This window comes from Nannospalax galili, unplaced genomic scaffold, assembly GCF_000622305.1.
Source record: "Nannospalax galili isolate Female #2095 unplaced genomic scaffold, S.galili_v1.0 scaffold386, whole genome shotgun sequence".
NCBI classification, from domain to species: Eukaryota; Metazoa; Chordata; class Mammalia; order Rodentia; family Spalacidae; genus Nannospalax; species Nannospalax galili.
The window spans coordinates 3091111-3109800 of record NW_008356676.1 but is presented as its reverse complement, the minus strand read 5'-3'; the positions used below and the strand labels follow the sequence as shown (position 1 = coordinate 3109800).

Below are 18690 nucleotides of genomic sequence, written 5' to 3'. Positions count from 1 at the left end.
GGCATGGTAGTGCATGTATAATCCCAGCACTCCCCAGACTATGGCAAGAAGGTAGAAAATTCAAGGTCAGTTTAGGCTACACAGAGAGTTCAAATACCTTTGTAAAGAGCTAGACATGATGGTATAGGCCTGTAATCCCAGCTACTCAAAAGGCTGAGGCAAGAGGATCACACATTCAAGCCAGCATAGATTCCAGAGTGAATTCAAGGCCAGTTTGGGAAACTTTTTGAAACCCAGTCTCAAAACAAATAGTATTTAAAAAAAAAAAAAAAAATGAAGGCTGGGTTCCCAATATGCGTGAGTGCGTGAGGCCCTAGGTTAAATCTCCAGTACTCCCAAAAATTCCACAGAAAATAATTAATAAAAAATTAAGAGAAAATGGAAAATGACAAGATTTTTTAAAAAACCTATGACTCAGCCAGGCATGGTAGCACACACCTTTAATCCCAGCACTGGGGAGGCAAAAGCACGATGATCTGTGAGATAAAGGCCAGCTTGGTCTGCATGGCAAGGTCCAGGACAGTCACAGCTACATAGTGAGACCTTGTCTACAAAACGAAAAACAAAAATACATGACTAGTTGCACCTATGGATGACTGTACACTATCAATAAGCATCATTTGGAATAAATGATACTAAAGAAATGAAGAAAGAGATAATATCCATGACAGATTCAAATTTCTTAGTCATTTGATCCAGACTGCTTTCACCGACATTCAGGAAACCTTCACTTCAAAGGATGCAGGTGTGGTCAGTGGCAGAGCACTCACCTACCAGGAGAAAGGCCTGCATTTGACCCCCAGCACCATAAAGTAAAGGCAAGGAAAAGAAGAGAAAAAAGACAAAATCTGAAAAAAGACTTACTTTCCAAAGTGATATTTAGAAAGAAGATGCTCCTGGGAAAATGGTTATTTTTGCACAAATGAAGCTGTATTCAAACTTAGCTCATTATTTGAGGCATTTTCTGCTTTGTGGCTTTATCTTTTCTTGCAAGTTTCAAGAATTCAAAGCTGTCTATTTAATAGATTTATCAGACACTTATCCAATGTTTGCATGTATGTGCACAAAGGCCAAAGGAAGACATCAGGTATCCTGCTCTACCACACTCTTTAGAGCTATGCTGACAGCCAGCAAGCACCAGGGATCCTCCTGTCTCCGCCTCCCAGCTTCCCTACAGCTCTGAGGTTACAAGTACTGGGAATTCACTCAGTCCTCACACTTGCACAGCAAGCACTCTTACACACTGAGCCATCTTCCCAGCCCTATTCGTCTTCTCGGACAGAGTCTCATGTATCATGTAGCCCAACTTAGCCTCAAACTCACTTAGCAGCAGGAGACTGTCTTTGAATCCCTGATCCTTCTGCCTCCACCTCCAGAGCTCTGAGATCTGTAGGCCCGCACCACTATGCTTAGTATATGGGATGCTAGGGACTAAACCTTGTGCATGCTAGACAAGCATTTTATCAACTGAGCTACAGCTCTTCAATCTTTACAGAGTAGATTTCAGCCAGCGTGGTGGTGCAGGCCTTTAATCCCAGCACTTGGGAGGCAGAGGCAGGCGGATCTCTGTGAGTTCAAGGCCAGCTGGGCCTACAGGGAGAACCTGTCTCAAAAAAAGTAGATTTCAAGCCAGGAATGGTGGCTGAGGCAGACGGATTGCAAGTGAGCCTAGCCTAGCATACACAGTGAGTTCTAGATCAGCCTGTATATATATGTGTGTGTGTGTGTGTGTATATATATACAGTGAGACCCTCTCAACAAATGAATAAATGAATGAATGAGGTTTGACTTTCAAATTATATAAATATATAAATATGATTTTTTTCAAAAGATAGTAACCTCTATCAATTTTAAAGTGGAAAACTGTTAATATGTAAACTTTATAATATATTCCTAGAATAATCAGATCTAAGCTAAAGGCTTGTGAAAATTCCCATTTTGTTGTCAGTATTCACAAAGGCACATAAGACTTAGAGACAACAGGAAATAAAGGTAAAAGGGTTTTGATACTCATCAATGTAACATATAACTAAGCAATTCCTGGCTAGTCTCTAGTGGACCCACATATCTCTACTTTTAACCAGGATGGAAACTAATAATATCATTAAGTTACTTGATTTTCATAAATAACAAAAACAGATGGGGAAGGGACCCGAAGCAGGACAGAAACCCTACAATAAAATTACTCTTTACTCAAACTGCCAATTTCAGAATGGAACTATCAATGCATATTTATTCACATTTATGCTTGCACTTAGGTACAATCCAGGTACTGTGTATACAGAAACAAAGACAATTAAGTCATGATCTTTATTCTTTTTATTTATTTATTTTTGGTCTTTTTGAGACAGGGTCTCCCTGTAGCCCCAGCTGACCTGAAACTCGCTATGTAGACCAGGCTGCCTCCCAAGTGCTAGGATCGAAGGCGTGCGCCACCACGCCCGGCTGACATGATCTTTATTCTTAAACAGTCTATTTCCTAGGAAAGAAAAACTGGGAACAGATAACTAAATGCAAATAAATGAGTCACCAAATGATGGGGAAAATAGAAATAAATACCTTTGAGGAAGAAAACTTGACAAAGTGACATGGAGATTAGTTCATTAGAGATAAGCAGCATCTGACCAGTCCATGTTCAGAGACTGTGAGGGGAGGGAGGGAGGCATTCTAGATAAAATGAATCACTAAAAAGTAAGCGGAAAAATCCTAGTAAAAAACAAATCTTCTCCTAACAGGACACAGGATCCAGCATTGCCCTGTGCTGAAGTTATACCTGTATCATTTACTAATTATTTTCCTGCCTAAGTCAACCTCCATTTCATCTTTCATCTTAAGAAGTATACCTAATGAGAATATACTTTAGACACTAGGGTCATAGCTCAAGGGTAACAACGTTTGCTATAGAAGCAGGAACAAGTGACTTTGATCCCCAGAACCCACATTAAAAAAACAGGTGTGGTAACACACTTTTGTAACCCCAGCACTACGGAGGCAGAGAGGATCCCTGGAGTTCACTGGCCAGATTAGTCTACTCAGCAAGCCCCAGCTCCCAGTGAGAGACCCTGTCTCAAAACAGGGATGGCTCCTTAGGGCAGGGATTATAGCACAGTAGTAATGTACATGCCCCAAATGCACAGGCCCTGGAATCAGTCCAAAGCTCTGGGGGGGGGGGGGGGGAGAAAGGATAGATCTTAAGGAATGCCATTGGAGGTTGACCATATGTGCATGTACACCTCACACATGCGTACGTACACACACACACACACACACACACACACACACACAGTGGACAGTTCCTATGGACCAACACCTCTGGCTCCTAAGGGATGCCACCAAAGGTTGACTTTTGGTCTCCATGCACACACACTTTCAAGGACACACACATGCACATGTACCCATGTGCACCTGAACATACACACACTATACTCTCACACAGAAGAATATACTTTAGCTTAGTGTAGTGGTACATACCTTCCAGCACTCAAGAGGCAAGAGGATCGATCATGAGTTTGATGCCAGCCTGGGTACGTATTGACATTCTTCCTCAAAAAACAAAATATAAGTCACAAAAGAAAAAAACTTTTAAACATATAAAACTTATATTTTCCTATTAACTCCAATATCTAACATCAAATTGCTGCTATCTAATCTGTGCAATGCATGTAATACAAAGATGCCTACCACACTCCTAAAATCAACAAGTACCAAAAGTGTAATGAAACAAGCTTTATGCTTAACTGGTTTCCCTGATGGGAAATTAAAGCAGCAATTGTACATCTGTGTCTCTGTTCCTCTCATCGTGGTTTAACTGACAGGAAGCAGAGAATAAGATATGGCATACAAACGTCAAGTATTTCCTGCCTTCTCTGCTACATCTTTGTCCTATTTTATAAATAGTTCAATGGCTTATGTGAAAACATACTTAAGTGTCATATCAAAAACATAAAAATGAAGAGAGACAATAAAAGTAGTTTGGTATTGAGAGTCAAGATTAAATATGCACACAAAAACACATTATTAAAGTCTTTTGAAGTATTCCTAGGAATAAATGCCAAAGATTTGTTTCAAAAAACACCATGGCCAGGCTTGAGCACAGGCTGTGATCCCAGCTACTAGAGAGTCTGAAGGAGGAGGATTGTTAAAGAGCAAGTCAAGGAAACCTAGGTAACTTAGAGACCGAGTCTCGAAATAAAAAATACAAAACAGACTGGAGTTGTTACTCAATGGTAAGGCACTTGCCTACCATGCAAAACGTGGTCCTGGGTCCAATCCTCAAGACCAGTCGGGGAAGAGGGAGAGAGAAAAGAAAATCACCATGACTGAATAAAACAATGGAATGTTTACCTCAAACTAATTTACCTGTTTCCAGGTGTAACAAATGACATCTTCTCCAACTTTACCTTTACATATCAAAATAGGGTGTATGTGTAGCTCCATGGTAGAGCAAGTGCTTAACATATCAAAATAGAGCCGGGCATTGTGGCACATGCCTTTAGTCCCAGCACTTGGGAGGCTGAGGCAGGCAGATCTCTGTGAGTTCAAGACTAGTCTGGTCTACAAAGTGAATTCTAGGCCAAACTAGAATACCCCCACACACACCCACAAAAAAATGACTCAACAAAGCAGGACTAATAACCATTTTGATATTTGGGGTTTGAGGGGGTTGTGTGTTTTGAGATTGGGTCTCATACAATCCAGATTATTCTCCAATTATCAATGTCACCCAAAGATAACCTTGAACTTCTGATCCTTTTGCTTCTACCTCTGGAGTGCTGGGATTTATGTCACCAGAATTTACTCAGTGCTGGGGACTGAACCCAGGACTTCATGTATATTAGGCAGGCACTTTATCAACTAATCTACATCCCCAGACCAGATTGTTGGTTTTCATATAGCTCTTTGCCAGACCTGATTTATAATTTGTGCTCCCACACTCCAACAAACTATCTCCACTTCCCTGTATTTCCAAAACTTGGTTCAAAATGCTCTCAATAAATAAACATAGCTACTTCCAGTCATTTTAAACTGACTTCCAATTATTTGCAATAAAAGCAGGAACTCAACTGTTCATCATGCTTCCATGCCTCCCAAACTAATAATCCTTATGAATGATCACAATTCGTCACTCATACCTCATATTCTATATAAGCACAGGCAAGCAAACTGTACCTATCTTCCTCACCGATATTGGTCAATTCTTACCTAAGCTAAGCTATGAATTTAGGCTACCTCAACTATAATTTTATCAGGCTTTAGAAAGTGCTACATTCTAGGTCAATGTCCAAAATAACAGTGTTCCTATCTCATAAGCCACTGTAAGCTCCTGTGGCTTTCCCTTTCCTACACAGAATTTAACATACACCTACCATTCAGTTTTAAGCATGGTACTATGTTGCTAAAGTAACAAATCTTAAATGATGGCTTCAAAAGACAATTTCATTTTTACCTAATGTTTTCAAATAGAAGGATATAGCTGATTCTTTTCAACAGTTATTAGTGCCTCCCTAGAACATATTTTGTATAATTGTGATCTTATTTGTAAATGTGTTTTCTCATTTTTCACCAATATCTAAAGAATAAAGAAAAAGCATCTCCTGAACCCTAAAGGAAGAGAGACTTTGTCCACTTCCTTATGCATTTGCTTCCTTCCTCTACCCTCTGGCTCTGATGTTTGGTGGAATAACCCTAAAAGATGAGGCAATTCAGAGCTAGAGAGGTGGCTCAGGGGTTAAGAGCACTGGCTGCTCTTGCAGAGGACCCAGGTTTGATTCCTAGCACCCACATGGTGGCTAACAAGCATCTGTAACTCCAGTTCCAGGGGACTCCTATGCCCTCTTAGGATCTCAGCGGGCAGTGCATGACATGGGTCCACTTACATGCATATATACAATACATTCATACACATAAATAAATAAACTATTTAAAAAAAGAAAAGATGAGGCAAGTCTCAAGAGTAGCTACAGAGAACCCAATTGTCTACCACCTACCCAACAATCAAACATGCCAATGGAACATGTATGGCAACTGTTCTATGTATCAAGTCCAGATGAATGTTAAACCTTTTCAGTATATACCTAGGACTAACATGTTATAAATTATCCTATACCAATATACAAGTTTGTCTCTGACGCACAGGTTAAAAGATCAAGTATAATGTCCATTAACATGCTATAAATTATCCTATACCAATATACAAGTTTGTCTCTAACCCACAAATTAAATAGATCAAATTTAATGTCCATCTTAGAATATTCACACCACAAAAATATTTTTGCTACGCAAGTGGAGGATGGGGAAGGGAGAGAAGGGAGAAAGAAAAACAACAAATTTTATTTGAAAAACATCATAATAAAACCTAATCCTTTTATGATAGTAAGATTTTTGCTATTTTATAATTTTTATGTAATATGTATATAAGTGCACCACGTGGCAGCTCACAACTATCTGTAACTTTCCAGGGATCTGACTCTCTCTTCTGGCCTCTGTGAGCACCGAATACATGTGGTGTACTTACATACATATAGGCAAAACACTCATACACACAACATATAAATAATCAATCTTTTTTTAAAAGCAAATATAACCCGGGCATGGTGATGCACGCCTTTAATCACAGCACTAGGGAGGCAGAGGCAGGTGGAGCTCTGTGAGTTCAAGGCCAGCGTGGTCTACATAGTAAGTTCCAGGCCAACTGGGGTTACAGGGAGACCCTGTCTCAAAAAAGACCAAAAAAAACAAAAAAAAAGATGGATGTGGTGATAACACATCTATAATTCTAGCACTTTGGAGACTGAGGCAGGAGGATTCCAAGTTTCAGGCCAGCCTGGGCTACACAGTTCAGTCCCAGGTCAGCCTGAGACAAGATTCTGTCTAAAAAAGTTAAAATATGTAGAGGCTAGGAGTATAGCTTGATGGTGGATCAACTTGCCTAGTATGTTCAAGACCCCAGGTTTGATTTCCAAACAGTGCAAATAAGTAAATAAGAATGAAATCTGTGAATACACAGTGCAAATAAGTAAATAAAAATGAAATCTGTGAATACACTGTTTTTACAGATTTCATTCTTATTTACTTATTTGCACTGTTTGGAAATCAAACCTGGGGTCTTGAACATACTAGGCAAGTTGATCCACCATCAAGCTATACTCCTAGCCTCTACATATTTTAATTTTTTTTAGACAGAATCTTGTCTCTGGCTGTGTATTCAAGCAGGGCGTGGTGGCGCACACCTTTAAACCCAGCACTCGGGAGGCAGAGGCAGGCAGATCTCTGTGAGTTCAAGGCCAGCCTGGTCTACGTAGTGAATTCCAGGACATCTGGGGCTACAGGGAGACCCTGTCTCAAAAAGACCAGGAAAAACAAAACGAAACAAAACAACAGCAACAAAAAAAACCAGTGTATTCAATATATTCTTCCAACACATTCTAAAAAGTTTATGACATAAATTTTCAAACAAACACACTAGTATATAGAAAGGAATTTTAACCATTAAACATTCCCTAGAATTTAGTGCTTAGAAAGATATTAAACCAGACTAAGCCAACTAATGGTTGTTGGGCTTCCATTATAAGAGATATTTCAGGTATACAAAGCAACCTACCTTTAATGTCCTCTCAACACACACACACAAAGTATTCTGACCTATGCATAATACATACATAATATACTTTGTGTGAAGGGTCTTAACAGAAAGTCTGGGGGGTCTAAATGTAATTTTTTGTTTCAAATATGCTTAAAATACTTCTTTAATTCAGACTGAAACTTTTTTTTTCTTGTGGTGCTAAGGATTGTCCAGGGCCACCTGCATACTAGGCAGTTTGTCATAGTTATACCCCTGGCCTCTCAAGCCTGAAACTCTATGCAACAAGTCAAAGTTCTTCCAACTAAGAAGAACACAGGAAGAAAATGCAAGCCAGGTATGATGATGCATCCTGTAGCTTGCTCCACTGTTGGGAAGCTGAGAGAAGAAGATGGTAAATTCAAAGCTAACCTGGGCAATATAGGGAGATCCTGTCTCAAAAAATGTATAATGTATAATGAAGAACTGAATCTAGTGGAAGAAGTTAAAGGCACATGTCAGCTATTACTATAAAGCACATAAAAATGACTCATTTATATATTTTTAAGTAAAATTTAAAATGTATAATGAAGAACTGAATCTAGTGGAAGAAGTTAAAGACACACGTCCCCTATTACTATAAAGCACGTGAAAATGACTGATTACACTGCTAATTCCTTTAACTGTGAAACTTAAAGTTACTAAACACACACACACCAAAAAAAAAAAAAAAAAAAAAACCAGCAAAGAAACCAGTAACTTCCTTCTTTTGCCTTTCAACTTCCCCAAAGGCAAAGACATAACTAAATGGAGATACAGAGACTTGGAACTAACACTTTCACTTTCTTTGAGAAAGTTGATTTGTTTTTTAGGTGCCAAAAATGCACAAATACGCCACTGTAAAGTCATTTTTGCCATAAACTTTAGTAAAATTTAATTTCTACCATATAATTTTATGGATATACCATCACTTACCTAACCAATCTCTAATTTTTGAGCATTTGGATCATTTCCAATGTTGCACTATTACAGTGATTCTTAAAAGCAATCTTCAGACCCACAAGGTATCTGGAAACCTTTTCAGGGACTCCATGAGGTCAAAACTATTGTCATTAGAAACTACAGTGCTATTTACACCTTTTGCTGTATCGACATTTGCACTTCTGATGTAAAAACAAAGGTGGCTGAAACTTGCCAATGCCTTAGCAAGAGTCAAGGCAGCAATCTAACTAGTCCTGGTTGTATTTTTACCATTAGGCACTGACACTTTAAAAAGGCCATTTCACTTAATGCCCTTGATGAACGTAAATGCAAGCTATTTATTTCCTTTAATTATTTACTGTCTCAGAGTCTTTGAAAAGTCTTCACATAACTCAGAAGATTGTGCCAGCCAGGGATGGTGGCGTATGCCTTTAATCCCAGCACTCAGAAGCAGGCCTGGTCTACATAGGGAGTTCCAGGTCAGCTGGAGCAACAGGAAAACCCGATCTCAAAAAAAAAAGACTGTGCCTTATAGAACTCTTACACATATGTTCTAGAAAGTACATGAAGGAATATTTTCAAACTAGAAGTAATTTAATGTCATAAACAAGAGGCAATAAATACACCCTGGTATAGAAAAAGAATATGAGGATCTACTGTGGTGACAATTTACCTCACAGAGGTGAATGAAAAAAGCAAATCACCACAGAAAATACATGATTCTGTTTACATAAAGTTCTAAGGGGTAAAACTATAAAGAAAATACCACAAAAGTCAGAAGTCATTAATTTTTCAAGGGAAACAAATAAGGACAAGAGTGGGTGTGTTCAGAAGTAATAGACATACTTTTATTTGCTAACCTCAGTTAATATGGCATGGGTAAACTTATTTAAACTGTATTTGCTTTATGTACTTTTCCATATGCATGTTCATTATTAAAGAAAAAATGAATTGTCTAATTACAGTATACTTATACTGAGACCAAAAAATGCTTATATATATACTAAACCAATACCTCATTTTATATTTTTTACTATAAAATTTTATATTTTCACTAGAGGCCTGTTCTAATCTTAGAAAAGAACTAATTTTCTATAAGCGAATTACAACCGTAGTATCCAACTTTGGACAAAGATTATGAGTGACCGTCTAGCACAAAGATAATGCATCCTGGAAAGCTACCTTGGGTACTTTCTAACACACAGGGGAGATACATGCCAAGAAAACAAAAAATGAAAAAAAAAAATCGGGGGGCTGGAGAGATGGCTCAGCGGTTAAAAGCACTGACTGCTCTTGCAGAGGACCCAGGTTTGATTCCCAGCACCCACATGGCACCTACAAACCATCCTTAACTCTAGTTCCAGGGGACTCTGGAGCCCTCTTCTGACCTCCGTGGCACTGCACGACATGGGTGCACTCACATGCATGCAGGCAATACACTCACACACATAAAATAAAAATAATAAATAAAATACTTTTTAAAATTTAGCTTGGTATAGTTGCTCATGCCTGTAACCCCAGCATCTAGGAGGTAGGGGAAAAAGATGAGGAGTTCAAGGCTATGCCATCCTCTACTACATAGTAAGTTCAAAGTCAGTATCTTTCTGAGCCGTAAATGAGGCAGTTGGACATTCAGTTTCCTTCAGCAGTCAGGAATGACTTCAGACTTAATGACTTATGACTCAATTTAAACTTAAATTCAGCCTTTTGAAGGGAAAACAGCAGGAATAACCATGTAATAAGTCTTTCTGTCCTCCTTCCAGGCCTCTGCCCTCCCCACCCCCCAACTTTTTAAAGTCTTTCTCCCTAGGCCCTACCTTTTAATCATGTAATCAGAAAGTGATAGCTAGACATGGTAGAACATGCCGGCAATCTCAGCTAAGGCAGAAGGAGCTAGAGTTCAAGACCAGCAGCATAGTCACACCCGATCTTAAAACAGACAAAAAGAAACAGGTAAACGTGCCCAATGTCTACTTTACTCTTAATTTTAAGAAATCGAATTTTTCTCTTTAGTAAATAAGCTCTTAATTTTCTTATTTGTATGCCTCTTGAGTTTTCTCTTATGGATCACGAACCTTAAAAAAAAAAAAAAAAAAAGAGGGCTTCATAAGATTTTTCAGTCTAGACTTGTAAATGTAGCACTTGCTTACTCAAAGGCTGACCAAACCAGCAACTTGCAAACAAATGAGCACAAATGGCTCACAGCTGAAGTGGCAAAATGTCTGCCTTTCTTGTAAGACCACAACACTGAGATCCAGTAATAAAAACACTTTCAAAAGAATAAGAAATAACAGTCTTTTATCTTCCCTTTCAAATCTAATAGGACTTCAAGCACTGGAAAGTCACAGAGAATTTTCAATGAACTAGTTAAAAACGGCTTTGGTCAATAACAAATAACAGCATGTTTTATTTCCAAAACGTAATCCTAATCAGTGCATATTCAAATTTTACTTCATCCAAATTTTAGCTTCATGACTATGTTTCTGAACTCAGCTTCCTAGACTGCCTAGAATGTATACCAGAATGTCTATTAGCCAGGGCAAATGTAACAATTTCAATGATGACAAATAATTCAAGAGAAAACTAAGTCATCTCCTATTTACAAAAAGGTTTGTAATTTTTATCTCTTGAAAAAATGTTAAGAACTGTAATATAAAAGGAAGACCAATACCGCTTTGCTTTACACAAAATTGAAATAGTACATGAATTCTTCAAAAAGTTTTGCTTCTAAATTGTTATTTAAGACAAACTCAATGTCAATTATAAAGCTTCATCTTTTTCTAATTGCAAATGAATTGGTCTCAACTTTCTTCTTCTTAATACTCACTTTTATTTATCTAAATGGTTACTCGAGCTAGTTAAGTCTCTATTTAGTTTTTAAGCTTCTCCTTAGTTTTCAAAAGGAAATGTTTAGTGTAATTTGTTAACAAAAGAAAACAAAGCATAGAATGGCCTGTGAACAAGACTTATGACTGAATTGTCCCAAAATTTCATCCTTAATTGAAATGCCAAAACAAAGTCATTGTTTCAACATCCCTATCAACTTGAAAGGTACAGTTGAATTAATTATAATTTCCTGGCCAGCCCCACAAATAAAATTATATTTTTTTAAATTAAAACTTGATCTAACTTGCTTTGTAAGTAGTAAAAAAAATAAAGAAAATATCTTCTTTATTCTGAGGTTAGAGGTGGAAATACCAATTACGGAAAATATTTTTAAAAATACTTTACAGGAAGACCTAAACTTTTACATGCTTTGTTTTCTCATAGTGGTTAACTACAATCAGGCATGTGACTCACTATTCATATTTTATCAGAGTTAAAGAACACATTCAGCCATGTTCTGCCACAGGTAAAAACCATCTCCCTTTATCGGCTCAAGAAATAGCCAGAAGCAAACACACAAAATCACAAGTTACCTTCAAACTTTGTCTTTAGATTTTGTCCTTTCAGCTTGAAACTAAAAAGCAATCCGGCAAGTTTTATGCTGTTAAAATGGCTCCGGTAGATTGGGGAAGTGGTGTCTGTGCTTCAGCCTATGAGTCATACATGAAACTAAGTGTTTCTAAGGGAGGCACGCCCATGTTGCTGTGGACCCAATTATTGTGCTAGGTCAAACATGCAAATGTGAAGGTAAAAAAAAAAGGAAAGGTATAGGATAGGAGGGAAAGCCAAGGAGCAAAATTTACCTAAACTATTACTAACTCATGCAAACTGCATATTTTGAAATGAACAGTATAAAAAGAATGAGAATCTACAAGGAAGTGAAATTAATACAACTAGGAAAGGAAAGGAGTGGGAGAGGACCGGAGAGACAACAAATTGTGGCTCTTAAGGTATTAACTGACTAGTGCACAACCTGGCTATTCATTAACCCTCATATATATGACTATGTAATCTAGAAAAGTTACCAAACTGCAATACCAGATGCAGACTTACAGGTTCTCCGAACAGATAAAAGCCACCAGAAAATCCAAAGTTCAGTGGAAAAACATGTGTCAATTAACATAGCTAAAACAATTTCCAAAAACCCACGTTAGAAGTTCAACACAGCAAAATGATTTTAAGGTTTTTTTTTTTTTTTTTAATTATGGGGGTACACATGAGTGCAGATGCCATGGAGGCCAGAGCTGCCTGATGCAGGTGTTAGGAACCGAACCTCAGTCTTCCTGCAGCAAGAGCAGGACATAAAAGCACTAGGCATTCTTAGCCTCTGAGCTCTCTCTCCAGCCCTAAACAAAATGATTTTTAAATAGAAGTATAAGCTTAATAAGTCTTCTTTAAAAAAAAAACAACAATGTAAATATATTCATTCATAACTCTTATTACTTCCAAACAATAGCCACAGCTTTACCTTTGGAACAAACTTTTCTGCGTGCATCACAAGCCTTCCAGTACCAGGCACCCTGCTGCAGCGCTGGCTGCACTGCACACAGATGGGCTAATCTGATGGGCAAACCACTAAGGTCCATGAAGCAATGTGCTCCAGGTCACCACCCTACAAGAGGCTCAAGCAACCAAAATACAACTAACCTGCCCCCTCAGAAAGCATTCATTATTAATTTACTCTAAGAAACTAGTTGATCAAAGCAGCCTATTTATTCCATTTCACTGAACACTGTATAGTTCATCTTTTTACTAAAATAATCATTATGATTTAACAAATTAATTTTTTAAAACCATGTAAAATGAAAAATAACATTTTCAACTGCCAAATGTCATATTTACCTTACTCTAGCTCACTTAATCCAGAATGAATAATCAGAACCCATACACCAAGGACCAAGTTTCTCTGAGCAGTCAATGGGAAGTCTATTGTTCACTGGAAAGCCCCCCAATTTGTTTCCCACAGCTGAAATATTTCGGGCAATATTCATGTAAACCTAATCTGATTTTTTTTTTAACTAATAGAAACAGTCGCAGGCATGATAGTACATGCCTTTAATCCCAGCACTCAGGAGGCAGAGGCAGGGGGATCTCTGTGAGTTCAAGGCCAGCCTGGTCTACAGAGTAAGTTCCAGGACAGCCAGGGCTGCATAGTAAGATTTTGTCTTAAGAAAAAAAAAAGTTAAAAGCATAATGCTACACACCTATAATCCAAGTCTCAGCTACTTAGCAAGTCTGAGATGAGTTTGGACTATGTTAGACCCTGTCTCAAAAACAAAGATAGATACATCAAGTGTGTGTAATTTCTTTATGATGTGTTAAAGGGTGAGCTTCTGCTACTAAGAAAATCCATTAAAAGCACATCATTATTTGACAATTTCAGGTATTTGGAATCTGATTCACTTTTTTTAAAATTTTTATTTCATGTATATGCGTGTATTGCCTGCATGTAGGTAAGTGCACCCATGTCCTGCAATGCCCACGGAGGTCAAGAGGCTGTCGGATCCCCTGGGACTGGAGTTATGGACGGTTGTTAGTTGCCGTGTGGGTGCTGGGATTCAAACCCGGGTCTTCTACAAGAACAACCAGTGTTCTTAACCTCTGAGCCATCTCTCCAGCCCCCTGATTCACTTTTGAAGAAAGACTTAAAGTGAAAATAAATTACCAATCTTTCTCATACATAGTCTCAAGAAGATAATTCTAGGGACTTACCCTCTCCTACCAATGTACTTATTAGAAATATTATACCTTCTAAAAGAACTGAATCCCAGTTCTATTCAGAGTGCAGATTACTACTAGAGAGGCAAAGGAAAAAAAAAAAAGGTAAACCATTTAGCACAATCAGTCTACTCAGGTAAGAAATCCCAGCTTGGCTACCTATCATCTATGTGCTCTTAAACGATCATGTAACAATTGTGTACCTTTTTTAAGGAGGGGTTTACTCTGGATCACTATTTGAGGTGATACAGTCCTTTAAAGCAGGGAAGACATGGTAAGAACATGTGGCTAGGATGCTTCACCTCTTCATATTTCAGTGGAACAGGAGTAGAGCCTTATTTTTCCTTGAGTACTGAGATTATAGGCGAGCACCACTACATTCACACTGTGCCATCACTATACAGGCTAACAGTACTCACTACACATGACTACTTTATGGATCAAAATGAATTTATATATTGCTATTGCTATCCAAAACATATAAACTTACTCAAATTAAAAATAAGAAACTACCCAGGGTTTTGCAAAATGAGCATTAGAAGAGACACATCACAAAAAGAAGAGATACATATGACAAAAAGCTCACACACAAAAACCACTGATAATACCAATTGCTGAGGATACATAGCAATTGTAATTTGTTTGTGTATGCATGTCTACACTGTATTTGCATAAGTGTATGGAGACTAGAGGTCAATGTTAAGTGAACTCCTTAATCATTTCTTCACTTTTATTTATTTTTATTTTTAATGTATGAGTGTTTTGCCTGCAAGCACATAAGTGCATTCATGCATATAATGCCTGTGGAAGCCAGAAAACAGCAAGAGTTCCCTGGGAACTGGAGTTACAGACAATTGTTAGCTGTCATATGTGTGCTGGGCACCGAACCTGGGTCCACTGCAAGAACAGTCAGTGCTCTTAACCGCTGAACCATCTCTAAAGCCCCTCCACTTTTTTTTTTTTTTTTTTTTTTTTTTTGAGACAAAGTCTCTCATTGAACCTGGAGCTTACCCATTTACCTAGACTGACTGGCCAGAAGGTCCAGTGATCCCTTTGTCTCTGTCTCCCCAGTGTGGTGGCTCAGTCCCAGTGCTGGGGATCAAATGCAAGTCCTCATCCTTACACAGCAAGCACTTTACCAAATGAGCAGCTCCCCAACCCACAACTATTACTCTTACACACTGTTGGTGGGTATGCAAAAATATATAGCTACTTTGGAAGACATTAGCAGTTTCTTATGAAAATATACACATATCATATGATCCAGTAATCCCACTACTAGAGACACAGCTTCTCAGTCTTTGAATTGGGGTCTTACTCTAGGTGAGCTGACTTGGAATTCACTGTGTAGTCCAGCACAGTCTCAAACTCAGTGCAATCCTTCTGCTTCAGCCTCCTTTTTTTTCCTTTGGTCTTTTGGAGATAGCGTCTTCCTGAAGCCCCGGTTGGTTTGGAACTTGCTATGTAGACCAGGCTGACTCAATCTTACAGAAATCTGCTTGCCTCTGCCTCCAGGGTGCTGGGATTGACGGCATATGCCACTGTGCCTGGCTCTGTCTCAGCCTCTTTTTGAGAGAAGGTTGGCCAGAAACTCACTATGTAGAACTTGATATCATCCTACCACTGCTTCTGATCATTGAGGTCATTGGCCATTTGTATACATTTTGAGTATATTTTTTTGTCTCTAAATGAGACCCTACCTCAACTTAACAATAATTTCAATTAAAAGGACTATGGGTTATAGCTCAATAATAGAGTACATCCTGAACATACCTCAATGAGGTCCTGGTTCAATCCCTAGCACCATGTTCATGTTAAAAAATACACACACACACACACACACACACACGAAGTACATTGTATTATACCACAGAATCACCTAGGCATGGGTTTGTTTGTTAATATTTTGAAACAAGGTTTAGCTATGTCCCTCAGGATGACCTGGAGCTTGCTCTGTGGCCTAGGCTACCCTCATACTTGTGATTTTTCTGTGTTGACCTCCCAAGTGCTGAAGATCCAGTCATGTACCACCATGCCTAGCCTAGAACAGTTTCTTGTTTTGGGATTTTTGGGATGTGTGTGTGTGTGTGTGTGTGTGTGTGAATTGTGTGTATTTTATGTATGTGTTTTTTACCTGCATGTCTGCAAGTATACCACATGTCTGCAGTGTAAAGAGGCCAGAAGAGGGTGTCTGATTCCCCTAGAACTAGAGTTACAGACAGTTTGAGCTGTCATATGGGTGCTAGGAACTGAACTCCAGTCTTCTACAAGAGCAACCAGTGCTGTACTCTTAACCACTAGGCCATCTATCCAGCCCCTGGAGAGGAAGACGAAGACACAGGCCCACTCCTGGAAATAGATTTAATGGTATAGGTATAACCCAGGCTTATGAAAACCCACTGGTCTTCACAAGCAGCTATTCAAAAAGATGCCTGTTAATTATGCAATACTCTCTGAAGGTTGTAGAGAAGATAGCTTTTATCTTTTCTACTGACAATAAACTAAGTTATTCCTTCGCATTCCTCACATCTGGAGGCTAAGGGGGGTGGATCATATAGAAAGACTTTGTTAAAAAATAAAACAAAAGCCAGGCATGGTGGCGCATGCCTTTAATTGCAGCACCCGGGAGGCAGAGGCAGGCAGATCACTGTGAGTTCAAGGCCAGCCTGAACTGTAGCTGGGGCTACAGGGAGACCCTGTTTCAAAAGACCAAAAAAAAAAAATTTTTTTAAAATAAATAGAACAAAGGACCCAAGCTGTCCCTTCCCCTACTACCAACTATAGTCTTGCTAAAGTACTAACAATAATAATGATCATGGTTCATGATTGGAAACAGAAAGGAGGGAGGCAGGGAAAGAGGGATGATACAACTCTGATTTCCAAGAAGCAAAATAAAAAGCTCATCTAACCAGTGCTCATCTCTTGTAGAAGACTAGAGTTTGGTTCCCAGCACCCATATGACAGCTCAAATTGTCTGTAACTTCAGCTCTAGGGGTATCGGGCACCGTCCTCTGGCCTCTGTACACTGGAGGCATGTAGTACACTTGCAGGCATGCAGGCAAAACACTATTGCAGATACGCAGGCAAAACAGTATTGGAGGTTGAGGCAAGAGAATACAAGTTAGAGACTAGCTAACCAAAAACCCTAGGTAATGACTAATGTTGATGGTCAGCTTGATTAGATTAAGAAATACCTCATGGGTTAGTGAAATGAACTTCCTGGTCTTTCTGTGACGACTTTCCAGAAACAATTAGATCATGAGGGTTCTGATGTAATCAATGGATTAATCCCTTGCTATATTTATAATATGAGGGCTTTACAGGGAGATGGAAAAAGGTAGGAGGTGGGACTAGTTGCAGGAAGTGTCTGGAGTTGTGTCCCTGAGGCTATATACAAGCTTGGTCTCTTCTGGTGTTCCTTTTCTTTCCTGTTTGCCAAGAAGCCAAGAACAGCCTCTACCCCAAACTCCTGCCAGGCACATGGAGTCAAGCAACCCTGGACCAAATCCTCTGAAATCATAAACCAAAATAATCGTTTCCTTCCTTTAATTGTTTATGACAAGTATTTGGATACAGTGACCCAATTACCCCATCTAAAAAAGACACGCTATCTACCATAGTATTCAAGACTTTGAAAATCTGACTTCAATTTTTCTACCTTTTCCAGCCCTAATCCTCCACCCAGCTCCAGAAGTTTCTTTTTTAATTTTTATTTATATATTTTTATTTTATGTGTATGAATGTCTTGCTCACATGTATGTAGGTGAACCATATGCACCAGAAGAGGGCATTAAATCCTCTGGAACTGGAGTTAAAGATAGTTGTTAACCACCATGTGGGTACTGGAAACCGCTACCCAGTTCTCTTAACTGCTGAGCCATCTCTCCAGCCCCAACACTTAGATTCATATAAGAGCCTTCAGGAACACACATTTAAGTTATTTTAATAAAGACTAAAACATCAATTCATTCCAGTAGCATTTTAAAAATAAAAAGACGCCAGGCATGTTGGCACACACCTGTAATCCCAGAACTTAGGTAGGAGGATAGCCAAACAGTTCAAAGCCAGCTTAGTAAACATAGTGAGTTCCAGGCTAGCCAGAATACAACTGAGACCCTGTCTCAATAAACAAGAGAGGGAAGAAGTCTGTAAAAAGGAATTGTTTTCTCAGTGTTACAGACAAAGTTAATCACTAACTGAAGGTACTCTTAATCATTCATCATTTAACAAATGTTCACTGAGCACTTAGTGTCAGGCATTGTTCTAGCCCAGGCTATACAATAGTGACCAAAAGAGACATATTGTTGGTAAACGATCCTTTGGGGCCTATGTGAAAAAGCTCTTGGGGAACAATAATCATTACTGTAAACTTAACCAAGTGGTGACCCCAACTACAGCTGCTGTACAGATGTGGTTTCACTGCTTGAGTAAATTAATACATTGGATGGCACCTGAAAAGGAGCTACTGATGTAGCTCCTTTTTTCTCCATGCCTGTTCAGAAAGAGTACATTTGTGTATATATGATATATTAAGCAAATATCTTTTC

The 18690-nt window shown here is 38.7% G+C and overlaps 1 protein-coding gene across 4 annotated transcripts in view; it reads right to left on the bottom strand.

The window, feature by feature from the left end:
* The window catches only part of Elf1 (E74 like ETS transcription factor 1), a 101671-nt gene that overhangs the window by 59715 nt on the left and 23266 nt on the right, over positions 1-18690 (bottom strand). Inside the window, exon 1 of one of the 4 annotated variants that reach the window (XM_008854697.3) lies at positions 11959-12067. The exons of the other annotated variants lie outside the window; for them this stretch is intronic. The gene's annotated coding sequence lies outside the window, so the exon portion shown is untranslated. Of the gene's footprint in view, positions 1-11958; positions 12068-18690 lie in introns of those variants that run through there. 4 annotated transcript variants of the gene reach the window in all.